Raw genomic sequence first — 15,340 nt, 5'->3', positions numbered from 1 at the left:
TCCATGCTTCGGCATATATATTTTAGGCACAGGTTGCGTTAAAAAATTTATAATTTTTTACTATTTTCCTTTGTATTTGCTTTGCAGGTATGGTAAGTCTTACTGTTATACTGTAATGTTACTTTGTTTTATTGTTACCCATCATTTGCTTAGCAGGTACGCCATTCAGTTGCAGCGCGGATTTATTTATCTTGACAGCAACAGCGTTTGCTCCCACGATACATAAAGCCGTGACTCCAGCGCTGTAGGAGGTGATTTCACCACCACAGTTAAAAAAAAAGAGCATATATGCCGAAGCATGGGGGCAGCAGAGGCGGAGGAGCGATTTGCTCCAACCTTTTGGGGCGGATGCCCCCATGCTTCGCTATATATAAACGGTGCATGTATGCCCATCATTAGAAGTGGGTGGATGAAGGGAGGTATTCTAATAGTGGGCATACCCACCGATCAATCTCTTTTTTTTCGTTCAGCCCACAGGCTGCATGAAAAAAAAGTTTACAATATATGCCCAACAAGGACCAGCAACGTACTGGTATGTTGCTGGACTTTGAGTGGTTATACCAGAATGATCCCTGCAGGTTTAGGTATCATCTTGGTATAATTCTTTTCAACCAGCAGTCGTCTTTCATGTAAAAGCAATCCTGGGGCTAATTAGCCTCTAGACTGCTTTTACAAGCAGTGGGAGGGAATGCCCCCCTCCCCACCGTTTTCCATGTTTTTCTCTGGCTCTCCTGTCCCAACAGGGAACCTGAGAATGCAGCCGGTGATTCGGCCAGCTGACCATAGAGCTTATCAGAGACCAGAATGGCTCCAAACATCTCTATTGCCTAAGAAACCGGAAACTACGAGCGTTTTATGACTTAAATTTCGCCGGATGTAAACAGCGCCAATGGGAAATTGGGAAAACATTTTATCACATCGATCTTGGTGTAGTCAGATGCTTTGAGGGCAGAGGAGAGATCTAGGGTCTAATAGACTCCAATTTTTTAAAAAAAAGAGTACCTGTCACTACCTATTGCTATCATAGGGGATATTTACATTCCCTGAGATAACAATAAAAATGATAAAAAAAATGAAAGGAACAGTTTAAAAATAAGATAAAAAAGCAAAAAAATAAGAAAAAAAAAAAAGCACACCTGTCCCCCCCTGCTCTCGCGGAAAGGCGAACGCAAGCGTCGGTCTGGCATCAAATGTAAACAGTAATTGCACCATCCATGTGAGGTATCACCGCGAAGGTCAGATCGAGGGCAGTAATTTTAGCAGTAGACCTCCTCTGTAAATCTGAAGTGGTAACCCGTAAAGGCTTTTAAAGGCTTCTAAAAATGTATTTAGTTTGTCGCCACTGCACGTTTGTGCGCAATTTTAAAGCATGTCGTGTTTGGTATCCATGTACTCAGCCTAAGATCATCTTTTTTATTTCATCAAACATTTGGGCAATATAGTGTGTTTTAGTGCATTAAAATTTTAAAAGGTGTGTTTTTTCCCAAAAAAATGCGTTTGAAAAATCGCTGCGCAAATACTATGTGAAAAAAAAATGAAACACCCACCATTTTAATCTGTAGGGCATTTGCTTTAAAAAAAATATATAATGTTTGGGGGTTCAAAGTAATTTTCTTGCAAAAAAAAATAATTTTCTCATGTAAACAAAAAGTGTCAGAAAGGGCTTTGTCTTCAAGTGGTTAGAAGAGTGGGTGATGTGCAGGGCTGGACTGGGACAAAAATTTGGCCCTGGACTTCACCCAGACTGGCCCACTTTGACAGGTCTCTCCCATGCCGGCTTGCCACCCAAGCCCCCCCCCCCCCCCACTAGCCATTAGCCGTTCTACATTATTTCTCTTATAGGCAGTACCAGTGGGGAAGCTAGACATTATTTCACCTGGGGCAAAGAATCAGTTTGGCGCCCCCCCCCCCCAATGGGACAAGATTGGGCAGGAAAGTGAGGCCGCCCTCCTTCCAGATCGTATGATGAGCTTCTCAGTGTTGACTCCTGAGCATCATGTCTGTATTCAGGCGCGCTGCATAACTAGCCAGGGAGAGGAGGTGAGCACTGCGGGGGGGACAAAGGACCGGAGGGAGGCAGCGGTCCACTGTCACTGAAATCGGCCCACTGAGCCATCGGCCCACCGGGAAACTCCCTGTAGTCCCAATGGCCAGTACATGCCTGGTGATGTGTGACATAAACTTCTAAATGTTGTGCATAAAATGCCAGGACAGTTAAACCCCCCCAAATGACCCCATTTTGGAAAGTAGACACCCCAAGCTATTTTCTCAGAGGCATGTCCAGTCCATGGAATATTTTATATTGTGACACAAGTTGTGGGAATAGACAATTTTTTTTTTTTTTTTTGCACAAAGTTGTCACTAAATGATACATTGCTCAAACATGCCATGGGAATATGTGAAATTACACCCCAAAATACATTCTGTTTCTTCTCCTGAGTATACCACATGTGTGAGACTTTTTGGGAACGTACGGGACCCCGAAAACCAAGCACCGCCTTCAGGCTTTCTAAGGGTGTAAATTTTTGATTTCACTCTTCACTGCCTATCACAGTTTCGGAGGCCATGAAATGCCCAGGTGGCACAACCCCCCCCCCCCCCAATGACCCCCTTTTGGAAAGTAGACACCCCAAGCTATTTGCTGAGAGGTATAGTGAGTATTTTGCAGACCTCACTTTTTGTCACAAAGTTTTGAAAGTTTAAAAAAGAAAAAAAAAAAAAAAAAAATTTTTCTTGTCTTTCTTCATTTTCAAAAACAAATGAGAGCTGCAAAATACTCACCATGCCTCTCAGCAAATAGCTTGGGGTGTCTACTTTCCAAAATGGGGTCATTTGGGGGGGGGGTTTGTGCTATCTTGGCATTTTATGGCCTTCGAAACTGTGATAGGTAGTGAGGAGTGAAATCTAAAATTTACGAACTTAGAAATCCTGAAGGCGGTGATTGATTTTCGGGGCCCCGTATGCGGCTAGGCTCCCAAAAAGTCCCACACATGTGGCATCCCCGTACTCAGGAGAATCAACAGAATGTATTTTGGGGTGCAATTCCACATATGCCCATGGCCTGTTTGAGCAATATATCATTAAGTGACAACTTTGTGCAAAAAAAAAAAAAAGTTTGTCATTTTCCTGCAACTTGTGGCAAAATATAAAATATTCCATGGCCGGATGTGCGGCGATTGACGGGCAAACGGGGAGCCCTTGGGCCCCCTCCCAGTCCCCGCCCTTGCTGCTGCTGCATTGGCCGAGCGTCGCCGCACTAGTGAGTCTGCCCGGCACATGCGCGGTAGCCGGCGGGTCCCTCCGAATCCCCGCCTTGCTGCGTTCGCATTGGCCGGACGACGCTGTGTCGGAGGCGTCATCCGGCACATGCGCAGAAGCCGGCAGTCGGTCCAAGATGCGCCGAGCCCATTCGAGCTTTCGGCGTTTCCGGTGGGGGTGACTATTTAAGGATACACAGCTATCCCATATGATCAGTGGACGCTGTTTTACCAGAGGGAGCTGCACCATACCTTATAGCCTTCCCAAACGAATTTTAGGTAAGCCATCATCATCATCATAGCTTACTATATACATTTATATCTCCTTCTATTTTGAAATCATTGAAGGAACGTCAATATAAAGAAAATATTACAGCATTTCTCTATGTTTTTTATGTTAGAAACAGTAGCTTTTATAAGCCACTGCTACCTAAAAGGCTTTCTGCTGACGTCTATCTTCACATTGGGAACTGCGGCTATATTGGTGCCCCCGCAAAGCCCTGCATATACTACTAACTATTTAACACAACCAAGCGACTACTCATCCTACCAGTTGCAATATTATACCTACATTCCTTCCATTATGTCTGACCATATTGGGTAAGCTGTGCACAGATACATATACATATTTGCTGGTTATTACCAAATTCTTTCTAACTGCCTGTATCTATTAACACACTCGATTTGCTTCCTCCTAATATATATTTATTGTAATTTAAATTACCGCCTTTTTAGTACCTTATTAATATTTACTTTTGATATTCCCCCTGTGGGATTTGGAGCAATTAATTAATTTACTGTATATCAGGATACTTGATTTGACATATTTACACAGATACATGTATATACCATATATACTTTATAATAGTTTCCCCAGTTACTTGGCTTTACCGTCTGCCCCTGGGTGACCATTTCCTTTATGGGGTTTTTCCATGTGACCCATTATATTCGGTCGGAATATATTTCATACTTTATCCAATGTCTGGTACTATATCTTAAAATATGTTTTGTGTTTATATTGCATATGTACTCATTGATGTATTTTACATATATTCAGCAGAACTATCCTTAGCTCCTGAAGAAGCGTTATTTAGACGCGCAACATGTCGAGCGACTAAGAGAAAACCTACCTGGATCTGCAATTTAACCCACAACTCTTCATCTTACATTCACTAATTGTAACCCCGATTTGGGAATTCGTTCCCTATTCAGTATTTTTTGAATGTTTGATTATGAATTACATGTATAACAAGTGGTGTTCTAAATTGCATGTAGGGTAGGAAATACTAAATACTTAATATTTTTATATAGAAAATGTAACATTTATAGTATATATATTCAATTTTGTAATTTAAACTTAATAAAATAAAATCATTTTTATCTTTTATAGTGCAACTACTCGTGTGCCTTTAAAGTCTAATTTCCTAGCTCTCACACTCTATTTATCTGATATAGGGGCGTTGGCACACCATTATAGTAGTACCTACAGTGTCACCCTGTTTTTAGGTACATATCCACTTGGGAATCCTTTAAATACTCCATGGACTCAACATGCCTCTCAGCAAATAGCTTGGGGCGTCTACTTTCCAAAATGGGGTCATTTTGGGGGGTTTTGTGCCATCTTGGCATTTTATGGCCTTCAAAACTGTGATAGGTAGTGAGGAGTGAAATAAAAAAATTTACGCCCTTAGAAATCCTGAAGGCGGTGCTTGGTTTTCGGGGTCCTGTACGCGGCTAGGCTCCCAAAAATTCCTACACATGTGGTATCCCCGTACTCAGGAGAAGCAGCTAAATGTATTTTGGGGCACAATTTCGCATATAACCATGGCATGTGTGAGCAATATATCATTTAGTGACAACTTTTTGTAATTTTTTTTTTTTTATCATTATTCAATCACTTGGGACAAAAAAGATGTAATATTCAATGGGCTCAACATGCCTCTCAGCAATTTTCTTGTGGTGTCTACTTTCCAAAATGGGGTCATTTGGGGGGGGGGGTTTGTACTGTCCTGCCATTTTAGCACCTCAAGAAATGACATGGGCAGTCATAAACTAAAAGCTGTGTAAATTCCAGAAAATGTACCCTAGTTTGTAGACGCTATAACTTTTGCGCAAACCAATAAATATATGCTTATTGACATTTTTTTTACCAAAGACATGTGGCCGAATACATTTTGGCCTAAATGTATGACTAAAATTGAGTTTATTGGATTTTTTTTATAACAAAAAGTAGAAAATATCATTTTTTTTCAAAATTTCCTGTCTTTTTCCGTTTATAGCGCAAAAAAAAAAAAACACGCAGAGGTGATCAAATACCATCAAAAGAAAGCTCTATTTGTGGGAAGAAAAGGACGCAAATTTCGTTTGGGTACAGCATTGCATGACCGCGCAATTAGCAGTTAAAACGACGCAGTGCCAAATTGGAAAAAGTGCTCTGGTCAGGAAGGGGGTAAATCCTTCTGGTGGTTAAAGTGGCCAGTGCCGGCCCAAGACATGGTGCTGCCTGGGACCAAGAATGAAATGCTGTCCCCAGCCCCCCACCCCAAAAGAAAAAAAAAAATCACGCCCACCAAAAGGCCCCCACATTCAGTTTTGATTTCAAAGCAGGGGAAAAAAAAAAACAGCACATCTCATAGTACATAAACACTGGTTAGACTCACATTTAACCCTTTGATCGCCCTAGATGTTGAATCCCTTCCCAGCCAGTGTCATGAGTACAGTGACAGTGTATATTTTTAGGGCTAAGCACTGTATTAGTGTCACTGGTTCGCACAAAGTGTCAGTTAGTTGTCCGCCACAAAATAACGCCAAAGACATGCTGGTAGGTTAATTGGCTTCCGCCTAAATTGGCCCTAGTATATGAATGTGAGTTAGGGACCTTAGATTGTAAGCTCCTTGAGGGTAGGGACTGATGTGAATGTACAATGTATATGTAAAGTGCAGCGTAAATTGACGACACTATATAAGTACCTTAAATAATAATAATAATAATATGGCAGTGCCGCCGATCGTCGCCATTACTAGTAAAAAAAAAATCTAGTATATATACACCATAGTTTGCGTAAACCAATCCATATACGCTTATTGGGATTTTTTTTTTTTTTACCAAAAATATGTAGCAGAATGCATGTTGCCGTAAATTTATGAAGACATTTCATTATTAATGTTTTATATCAGAAAGTAAAAATGTTACAACATTTTCAGTCTTTTTTTTTTTTTTGCTTGGAAACAGCCCACAATCTCCCTTCTGCTAGTTAAAAGAAAGATATCCTGGATTATGGTTTAGGAAAAAACAAACAGTCAGTATCCTTTTGGACAGGGTAGACAGAAATGAAGCAGTTTGGGAACCCTGGGCCAAATACATTTCTGGGTCACTGAACCATCCTTCGCCACCGGATTAACTGCGGAGGAGCGAGCACCACCCTGTCTTATGTCGCTTTCTCAATGCCTTATATTATTTTTATTATTTTTTTCTCTTTCTTTACCTCTTTTTCCTCCCTATATTGTTTCTGTTTTCGCTATCCCTTTCCTGCTTTGCTTTGATTATTAGGTACTAGGTAGGCATGGTTCTAGACGAGGTCACTTATTCTAGGTGCAGCAAAGCTATATGTAATATTTTGGGGATGTACCCAAACATACTTCTATAGGCTCGTCAAACTGGTCCTCTTTAAATGAGCAGCCCTTGCTAGACAGCCAGGAAATGAACAATAGTTGGGTGATCGGCTCTGGGGGGTGTCACTCCTCGGACCCCAACACAGTTAGTTCCCATTAGGGGTAGGGGTGCAACAGATCAAAAAACTTACGGTTTGGATCGTTCCTCGGATCAGGAGTCACGGTTCGGATCATTTTCGGATCAACAAAAACAAATCTCCCTCCCTGTAATATCCACGTCATCTCCCCCCCTGTAATATCCACGTCATCTCCCCCCTGTAATATCCACGTCATCTCCCCCCTGTAATATCCACGTCATCTCCCCCACTGTAATATCCACGTCATCTCCCCCCCTGTAATATCCACGTCATCTCCCCCCTGTAATATCCACGTCATCTCCCCCCCTGTAATATCCACGTCATCTCCCCCCCTGTAATATCCACGTCATCTCCCCCCCTGTAATATCCACGTCATCTCCCCCCTGTAATATCCACGTCATCTCCCCCCTGTAATATCCACGTCATCTCCCCCACTGTAATAATATATTAGCAGAGTATGGCAGAGTATTGCAGGACCATGTATGTTATAGCTCGAGTGCACTTCTGAAACACACAGTTTATTTCTTATCTGATTGCTATCTGTTTACACTGCACCATGTTATTTTTCCATTGTCGAAACCTCAATAAAAATCTATTGAAAGTAAATGCAGTATTCCATATACATTAAAAAAAGCTTTGTTTAACCGCTTCAGCCCTGGACCATTTGGCTGGCCAAAGACCAGAGCACTTTTTGCGATTCGGCACTGCGTCGCTTTAACTGACAATTGCGCGGCTGTGCGACGTGGCTCCCAAACAAAATTGATGTCCTTTTTTCCCCACAAATAGAGCTTTCTTTTGATGGTATTTGATCACTTCTGTGGTTTTTATTTTTTGGGCTATTAACAAAAAAAAGAGCGGCAATTTTGAAAAAAACATAATATTTTGTACTTTTTGCTATAATAAATATCCAATTTTTTTTTTTTAAAGCAAATTTTTTTCTCAGTTTAGGCCGATATGTATTCTACATATTTTTGGTTAAAAAAAAAAAATTTTAAAAATTGCAATATGCATTTATTGATTGGTTTGTGCAAAAGTTATAGCGTCTACAAAATAGGGGATAGTTTTATGGCATTTTTATTAATAATTTTTTTTTTTTACTAGTAATGGCGGCGATCAGCGATTTTTATCGTGACTGCAACATTATGGCGGACACATCGGACAATTTTGACAAATTTTTGGGACCATTGGCATTAATACAGCGATCAATGCGATTAAAACTGCACTGATTACTGTAAAAAAATTGCACTGGCAGTGAAGGGGTTAAAACTAGGGGGCAGTGAAGAGGTTAATGTGTGTCCTAGTTTGTGTTCTAACTGTAGGGGGATCTGTATGAACAGACGATCTGTCAGTTCTCTGCTCAGAGAACCGTAAACTGTTTACACACACAGCTCTCGGTTCTCCATGTGCCCAGAGCGATCGCGGGAGACCGGCGGTGAGACCGCCAGGCACTCGCATCGACTCGGGGGGCGAGCGGGTGGCGCACACACATGCCCCTAGTGGCCATCTATGTTACCGACGTAACATAACGGCGATTCACGCAGCCGAGCCATGTTGCCGCAGTGCAACTGCGGCGGCTGGTCGGTAAGCGGTTAATTATGCTAAGACTTCAAAGCAATCTTTCCAACAGAAAATATAGAACACTTATTAGCCCCTTATTGACAGCAATGATTCTCACATAAGGCTACTTTTCTAGTTATCTTTTCTAGATTTCAATATATTAATTTAAATGATTGCATGAAAAAGAACACGTATGTATGTGTACATGGGAATGTGAAAAGACGGTAAAAATGGTAAGAATACTGGAACGAATGCTAAGAGAAATGCAGGCTTAATGAAAAGACAATAGATATCAGTAGAGAAAACAGTGTGTATGACACGGATTCTATATGGATGTATACACAACCATATATATGAAAGTGTGTAAAAACACACACATATCTCTCTGTATATGGTGTGTCAAATGTCTTCAAGAAAAATCAATGTTATCTTGTAGTAAAAAAGTCTGTTTTATCTTATGGTGAAAAAGAGGGGGGGAGGGACTGACACTGACATACACACATGATGAATAACAAAAGAAAAAACAATCATTGCTATTTATGAGCAAACGATTGCATACTATGAAACTTTGTTTGTATACATATTGTAGTAACGATTTGGGCTTTATCGTTTAAAGTTGCATTAAAGTGGCCAGTGCCGGCCCAAGACATGGTGCTGCCTGGGACCAAGAATGAAATGCTGCCCCCCCCCCCAAAAAAAAAAAAATCACGCCCACCAAAAGAAGGCCCCCACATTCAATTTTGATTTCAAAGCAGGGGAAAAAAGACAGCACATCCCTTAGTAAAAGCACCTCATAGTACACAAACATTGGTTAGACAAACATTTAACCCTTTGATCGCCCTAGATGTTGAATCCCTTCCCAGCCAGTGTCATGAGTACAGTGACAGTGTATATTTTTAGTGCTAAGCACTACATTAGTGTCACTGGTTCGCACAAAGTGTCAGTTAGTTGTCCGCCACAAAATAACTCCAAAGACATGCTGGTAGGTTAATTGGCTTCCGCCTAAATTGGCTCTAGTATATAAATGTGAGTTAGGGACCTTAGATTGTAAGCTCCTTGAGGGTAGGGACCGGTGTGAATGTACAATGTATATGTAAAGTGCAGCGTAAATTGACGACGCTATATAAGTACCTGAACTAATAATAATATGGCAGTGCTGCCGATCGCCACCATTACTAGTAAAAAAAAAAAAAAAAATTCCAGTATATATACCATAGTTTGCATAAACCAATCCATATACGCTTATTGGGATTTTTTTTACCAAAAATATGTAGTAGAATGCATGTTGCCGTAAATTTATGAAGACATTTCATTATTAATGTTTTATATCAGAAAGTAAAAATGTTACAACGTTTTCAGTCTTTTTTTTTTTTTTTTTTGGTTTATAGCGCAAACAATAAAAAAAAAACCCAGTGGTGATCAAATACCACCCAAAGAAAGCTCTATTTTGTGTGAAAAAAACAATATAAATGTTATTTCAGTACAGCGCTGCATGACCGCGCAATTGTCAGTCAAAGTAACGCAGTGCCAAAAAGCAAAAAATGACCTGGTCATGAAGAGGGAGGGGTGGGGGGGTAAATCTTTGGGAGGGCAAGTAGTTAATTAACACCACAAGGCTCAAATCCCCACCTAAAGTCTGCTATTGGACAATAAAAGGAGCAACAACATACTGTTTAGTCATCAGTGCTGCTCGCTGCTTATTGACTCATAGTGCTGCCATTCACTCTCCCAGTCTGAGTGCTGCTGCCCAGGAGGTTACATGAAGCTGATATCAAGACAGATACAGGTACTCATGCTAGTAGATTTTTTTTTTTTTTTTAAAGAAATGTACTATTTTTTTTTTTAATAACAACCTTTTTAGCTTTAACAGTCTGTACTGAATATGCTACAGATTCCACAATTGCATTAAAAAGGCCTTTTCTTCTGAGTGCACAGTTCTTTCTCGCTCCATCGATTTCCCCTATAATTTTCACCTAACCTACTTATTAACTTACTATTTTGTCACCATTGTCACGGCCCGGCACAGCCAGCTCTCCTCTTCCCTTCCTTCCCTAACGCTGTGGCGCTGAAGATGGAAGACGGTGGGCGGAGCAATTGATTGGCGGGGAGGCTGAGCGCTGTGAATGCTGGGGCGGCTGCGGCTTCTGACGTCACTGGTTGCTAGCCGCCGGGCGGCAGGCGATTCTAACAACCAGTGCAGGAGACAGCGCATGCCGCACACTGCACAGCACAGCCTCCGCTCTGCTCCGAGTCCTGAGAGTCTCTTGCCGACTGATAATCCGGGATTCCTGGCTGGCGGTAACTTCTTGCCAGCCTGGCTGCCACGGCCACCCCTGTTAAATGCCGCCTGGAGCCATGGTCCCATTGGGTCCCATGGTAGGGCCGGCCCTGAAAGTGGCAACATCATGTGAGACATGTGCCTCGGCAAATCTGATACTGATTTAATCAGAGCCGAGCTTCCATGTGTAGTGAGTATCCATTAATTCACCAGCTCTTCAATTAAGCACACCTCTTTTACTCTGTAAAAATTGTATAGGCATGTACATATAAATTCCTGTCTATTGCCTAAAGAGTCAGCTATGAGTAAGGACCAGTAGTTACTGTGTGAAACATGTCAGCTGTTGATTTCATCTTTTTTGCTGTATGGTTTTTAACCAATAAAGAAATCATTGTTGGAGTGCGGCCATCCGGATTGAATTCTTTTCTATATACAGTACATGTTATCAGTTTCATTTTTTTTTTAACACAAGAAATATCAAGAAATATCAATTTAAAATTCAGGTTCTCATGAGAATAATACTTCTGAAACGGCTCTAATCCTCTCCAGTAGTCATCAGAACACAGTAGCATTTAACAAATTCAAACCTGTACTTTAAATGGCTAGCACAGACTAACAATATCATTGTAAAGCTTCCTTCTGAAAGAATAATTACTGTGATAATAAATATACAGTCAATTAGATTGTAAAGTGCTGCAAAAACTGTTGGCACTATACAAATCCTGTATAATAATAATAATAATAATAATATCTAAATACTCCAGACAGTGAAAGAAAATAAAGCAAAGGTAGACTTACCTTAACCCGGGAGGAAGGAAATTGGTGGTATGACAAGCAGAGAAATCTCCTTGTATATCAGACTCCTCCTCCTAATTTGCTAAGGTTTTACGAGTAAGCTGTTTAAAATATAACACATTTCAGGAGTAACTATTTAAACACTGTTTAAAAGTATAATAAATAGTCTGTAGCTTGCACATTGACATGGACAGTAGCCAGTAGGACAGATCATGTTTTTTAGTAGGTGTAAGATAAGACACAGGTGGCTTGAAATCCAAGTATTTTGATAAGTACTGTTTTTGTATTTTAAATAAAAATCATGTCAATCCAGAAAAATTAAGTGTCTTTAGAGCGGACCTTCAGTCATTTTTTAAACTTTCCATCTATTAAACCTTCAGCCTTTGTTGTTTTAACTTCGGATAGTAAAACATTTTTTTTCTGCCAGTAAATACCTTATACAGCCCACTTCTTCTTTCTTGTCTCATTAGCCTAGGCTTATGACATCATGCACAGCTCTCTCTCTCTCACTGTCTCCTGAGAGTTTGCTAGGAAGGGAGTTGATGAGTCATAAGAGGACAATGAGAGCTGCAGAGCTGGAGGCATGCCTCTGTGTGTCTGTGTAAATCCAGGAAGTGAACAGGCAGCAGCTTCAGCTGCCCACAGTTAAAATGGATGCAGCCGGTAGGGTGACTACATGTCCCGGATTGCCCGGGATTATCCCGTAATTTATATTTGTGTCCCGTGTCCCGGGCACCTTAGTCCCGGAATGAAATAAGGACTGGCTGCCACCGTAATAAAAGATTACCCAACTGGTTGCCAGGGCCGGCCTGCCTGGCGTGTAGCAACCAGTGACGTCACATTTGCAGAGTGTCTCAGTATCAGAGCAGAGGGAGGCGGCCGCCGAGGGAACAAGGCTTTTACCCAGTGCTGCACTGCGCTCTCCGAGTCCACCCACCTCCTCTCCGCCTCCAGTCGCGGCAGCATTAGTCATTTCTGACTCCTCCAACCTCTACCTCCAGTGAGCTCTTGGTGCAGTCGGTGGCATTCTGCAGTGCTAGTGCTGGCTAGCCTTAGATCCACGGCTTGGCTGTTCCCGGTCCCGACCTCCAGCCGTGCATTGCAGGCTGCAGCCTGCAACATCTCCGACCTCCTCCAGGCTCCTCCTCCTCCCGCCCGAGTGGCCCGACTGCCTGCCTGGACCAGGGAACGATTGAAGAGAAGACCGGCGCTGAAGTCTGCTTACCACACCACCAGACCAGACCAGACCGAGACAAGTCCAGATTAAAGGGTGAGCAAATGGAACTAGAGCAGATCAGGTGACAAATAGCTGCAATTGACACTGGCAGCTTCTGATGGGGCACAGTGCCACAGTCGCGGCAATTGATGGGCACACTGGCAGCATTTGATCATGGGGCTAGTCGCAGCAATTGATGGGCACACTGGCAACATTTGATCATGGGGCACAGTCGCGGTAATTCATGGGCACACTGGCAACATTTGATCATGGGGCACAGTCGCGGCAATTGGTCGGCACACTGGCAGCATTTGATGGGGCACAGTAGCGACAATTTATGGGCACACTGGCAGCATCTGATGGGGCACAGTAGCAGCAATTGATGGGCACACTGGCAGCATTTGAAGTACAAAGTACGCCGCTGTCACTAAGTGACTTAATTAAAAAAAGTATCAAAAATCATCTTTTTTTGGGGGGCGTGGGTTGGGGGGTAGGCAGTTGTCCCTGAATGGCCGTTTGGAAATGTGTTCACCCTAGCAGCCAGACTAAGTGGAGGAAGATTTCTGCAGCATATTTGGCAAGTACAGAATCGCAGTACAGTGGAATCTCGTATTAAGAGCATAAGCCAAAGTACTCGCATATCAAAGCGAGTTTTCCCATTGAAGTCAATAAAAACGAAAATTTGTTCCGCATTGACTTCAATGGGATGCAATACCGCAGAGGCGGGGGGGGGGGGTGCCGGAGAGCCTTGGAAACGGCCGAAAAGGCCCGAATACACTTCGGCTGACCTCGGAAAGACTTCCTACCTGAGATTTGGTCAGCCGTGCTGTACTCAGGTCTTTCCGTGCATTTCCGAACGTGACTGTCGGCTCTGCTCGGCTCCGGCGCCCCCCCACCTCAGGCCAAAAGCGGTACTGCACACCGCTTTGGCCTGAATCTTGCTAGTTTTGTGAGACAACACTTGCAAACCGAGTTACGATTTTTAAAAATACAGTGCTCGTATTGCGAAACGCTCGTTAACCGCGTTACTCGTAATCCGAGGTTCCACTGTATATATAAAATAAAATGAAAAGTGGTTGGAGGGAAGCTTCAGAATGGCAAAAATGTTTTTATTACAAATTATGTCAGCAGACTGCAATTCCTCTTTAAAGAGTAAGTTCACCTTTTTTTACACATTTTTTTTTTCTAAATTCCAGCTCCCCTATGCACCAATATAGGATTTTTTTTCAAAAATATCAAAGCTTTCCATTAAATCTAGAGTCACTTACTTTTCTTGTCCTAATCCATGTTTACAGATGTTTCCATTAATAATATCTTCTTCCTGATCAGACTGTAGGTCATGACACAGGAAGGAGTTGACCAGCTGACCTCTTTAGTACACACCTTGCATTATCCACCCTCCCATTCCCAGGTGCACATTTTTTAATGATGTAAGGGGGGCTCCGCTGGGGACACCTGATGTAAGGGGGGACTCCACTGGGAACACCTGATGTAAGGGGGGGCTCCGCTGGGAACACCTTATGTAAGGGGGGCTCTGCTAGGGACACCTGATGTAAGGGGGGCTCCGCTGGGAACACCTGATGTAAGGGGGGGCTCCGCTGGGAACACCTAATGTAAGGGGGGCTCCGCTGGGGACACCTGATGTAAGGGGGGCACCGCTGGGGACATCTGATGTAAGGGGGGCTCCGCTGGGGACATCTGATGTAAGGGGGGCTCCGCTGGTGACACCTGAAGTAAGGGGGGCTCCGCTGGTGACACCTGAATTAAGGGGGGCTCCGCTGGGGACATCTGATGTAAGGGGGGCTCCGCTGGGGACATCTGATGTAAGGGGGGGCTCCGCTGGGGACACCTGATGTAAGGGAGGGCTCCGCTCAGGAACATCTGATGCAAGGACGGACTCTGCTGGGGGCACCTGATGCAAGGACGGACGGCTGGTGGCAGGCGACGTGGCAGATGACACGCTCAGGGATCCCACTGATTCGGCATTATGGTGAGTTGAATGATTTCATTTTATATTACAATGTAATAATAGAAATAATGAACTTCAATCATCCTGGTACCATAACAAGTATGGTGCCGGGATGATTGAAGTGCTAACACCAGGTGTTTGGAGTATCTTTATCTGCTGGTTGTTAAACTTTCTGGAATACACATATTTCCATTGTTGTGTAGGATCTGGGCCTGCTGTCCCTCCATCCCTCTCCCCCCCTTTCCCTCTCCATCCCTCATTCATCTCAGACTCTAACCACACCCCTTTGAGCCACGCCCACTTAAGGCATGCCCACCATTTTGCGTAAACCACGACCATTCTTCACCTCGGCGCGCTTCGCGCGCTGCATTTTTACTTTCCCCCTGTGCTACGCCTACAAATGCATGCCCCACCCCCTAATTATAATAAGACTCCGCCTACAGCCAAAAAAGTGTCCCTAAAAAACTATGGAATAGGTGGGTGGATGATGCAGGGTGTGTGCTAATGAGATCAGCTGGT

The 15,340-nt window shown here is 42.9% G+C and overlaps 1 protein-coding gene across 1 annotated transcript in view; it reads right to left on the bottom strand.

Annotated features, from left to right (window-relative positions):
- The window catches only part of LOC141139433 (alpha-1,4-N-acetylglucosaminyltransferase-like), a 235,296-nt gene extending 223,561 nt beyond the window's left edge, over positions 1-11,735 (bottom strand). The window contains exon 1 of the mRNA XM_073625504.1: positions 11,640-11,735. The gene's annotated coding sequence lies outside the window, so the exon portion shown is untranslated. The remainder of the gene's footprint in view (positions 1-11,639) is intronic.
- Positions 11,736-15,340: the final 3,605 nt, after the last annotated feature.

Source organism: Aquarana catesbeiana, linkage group LG04, assembly GCF_042186555.1.
Source record: "Aquarana catesbeiana isolate 2022-GZ linkage group LG04, ASM4218655v1, whole genome shotgun sequence".
In the NCBI taxonomy this organism is placed as follows: Eukaryota; Metazoa; Chordata; class Amphibia; order Anura; family Ranidae; genus Aquarana; species Aquarana catesbeiana.
This window is presented reverse-complemented; position numbering and strand designations above follow the sequence as displayed.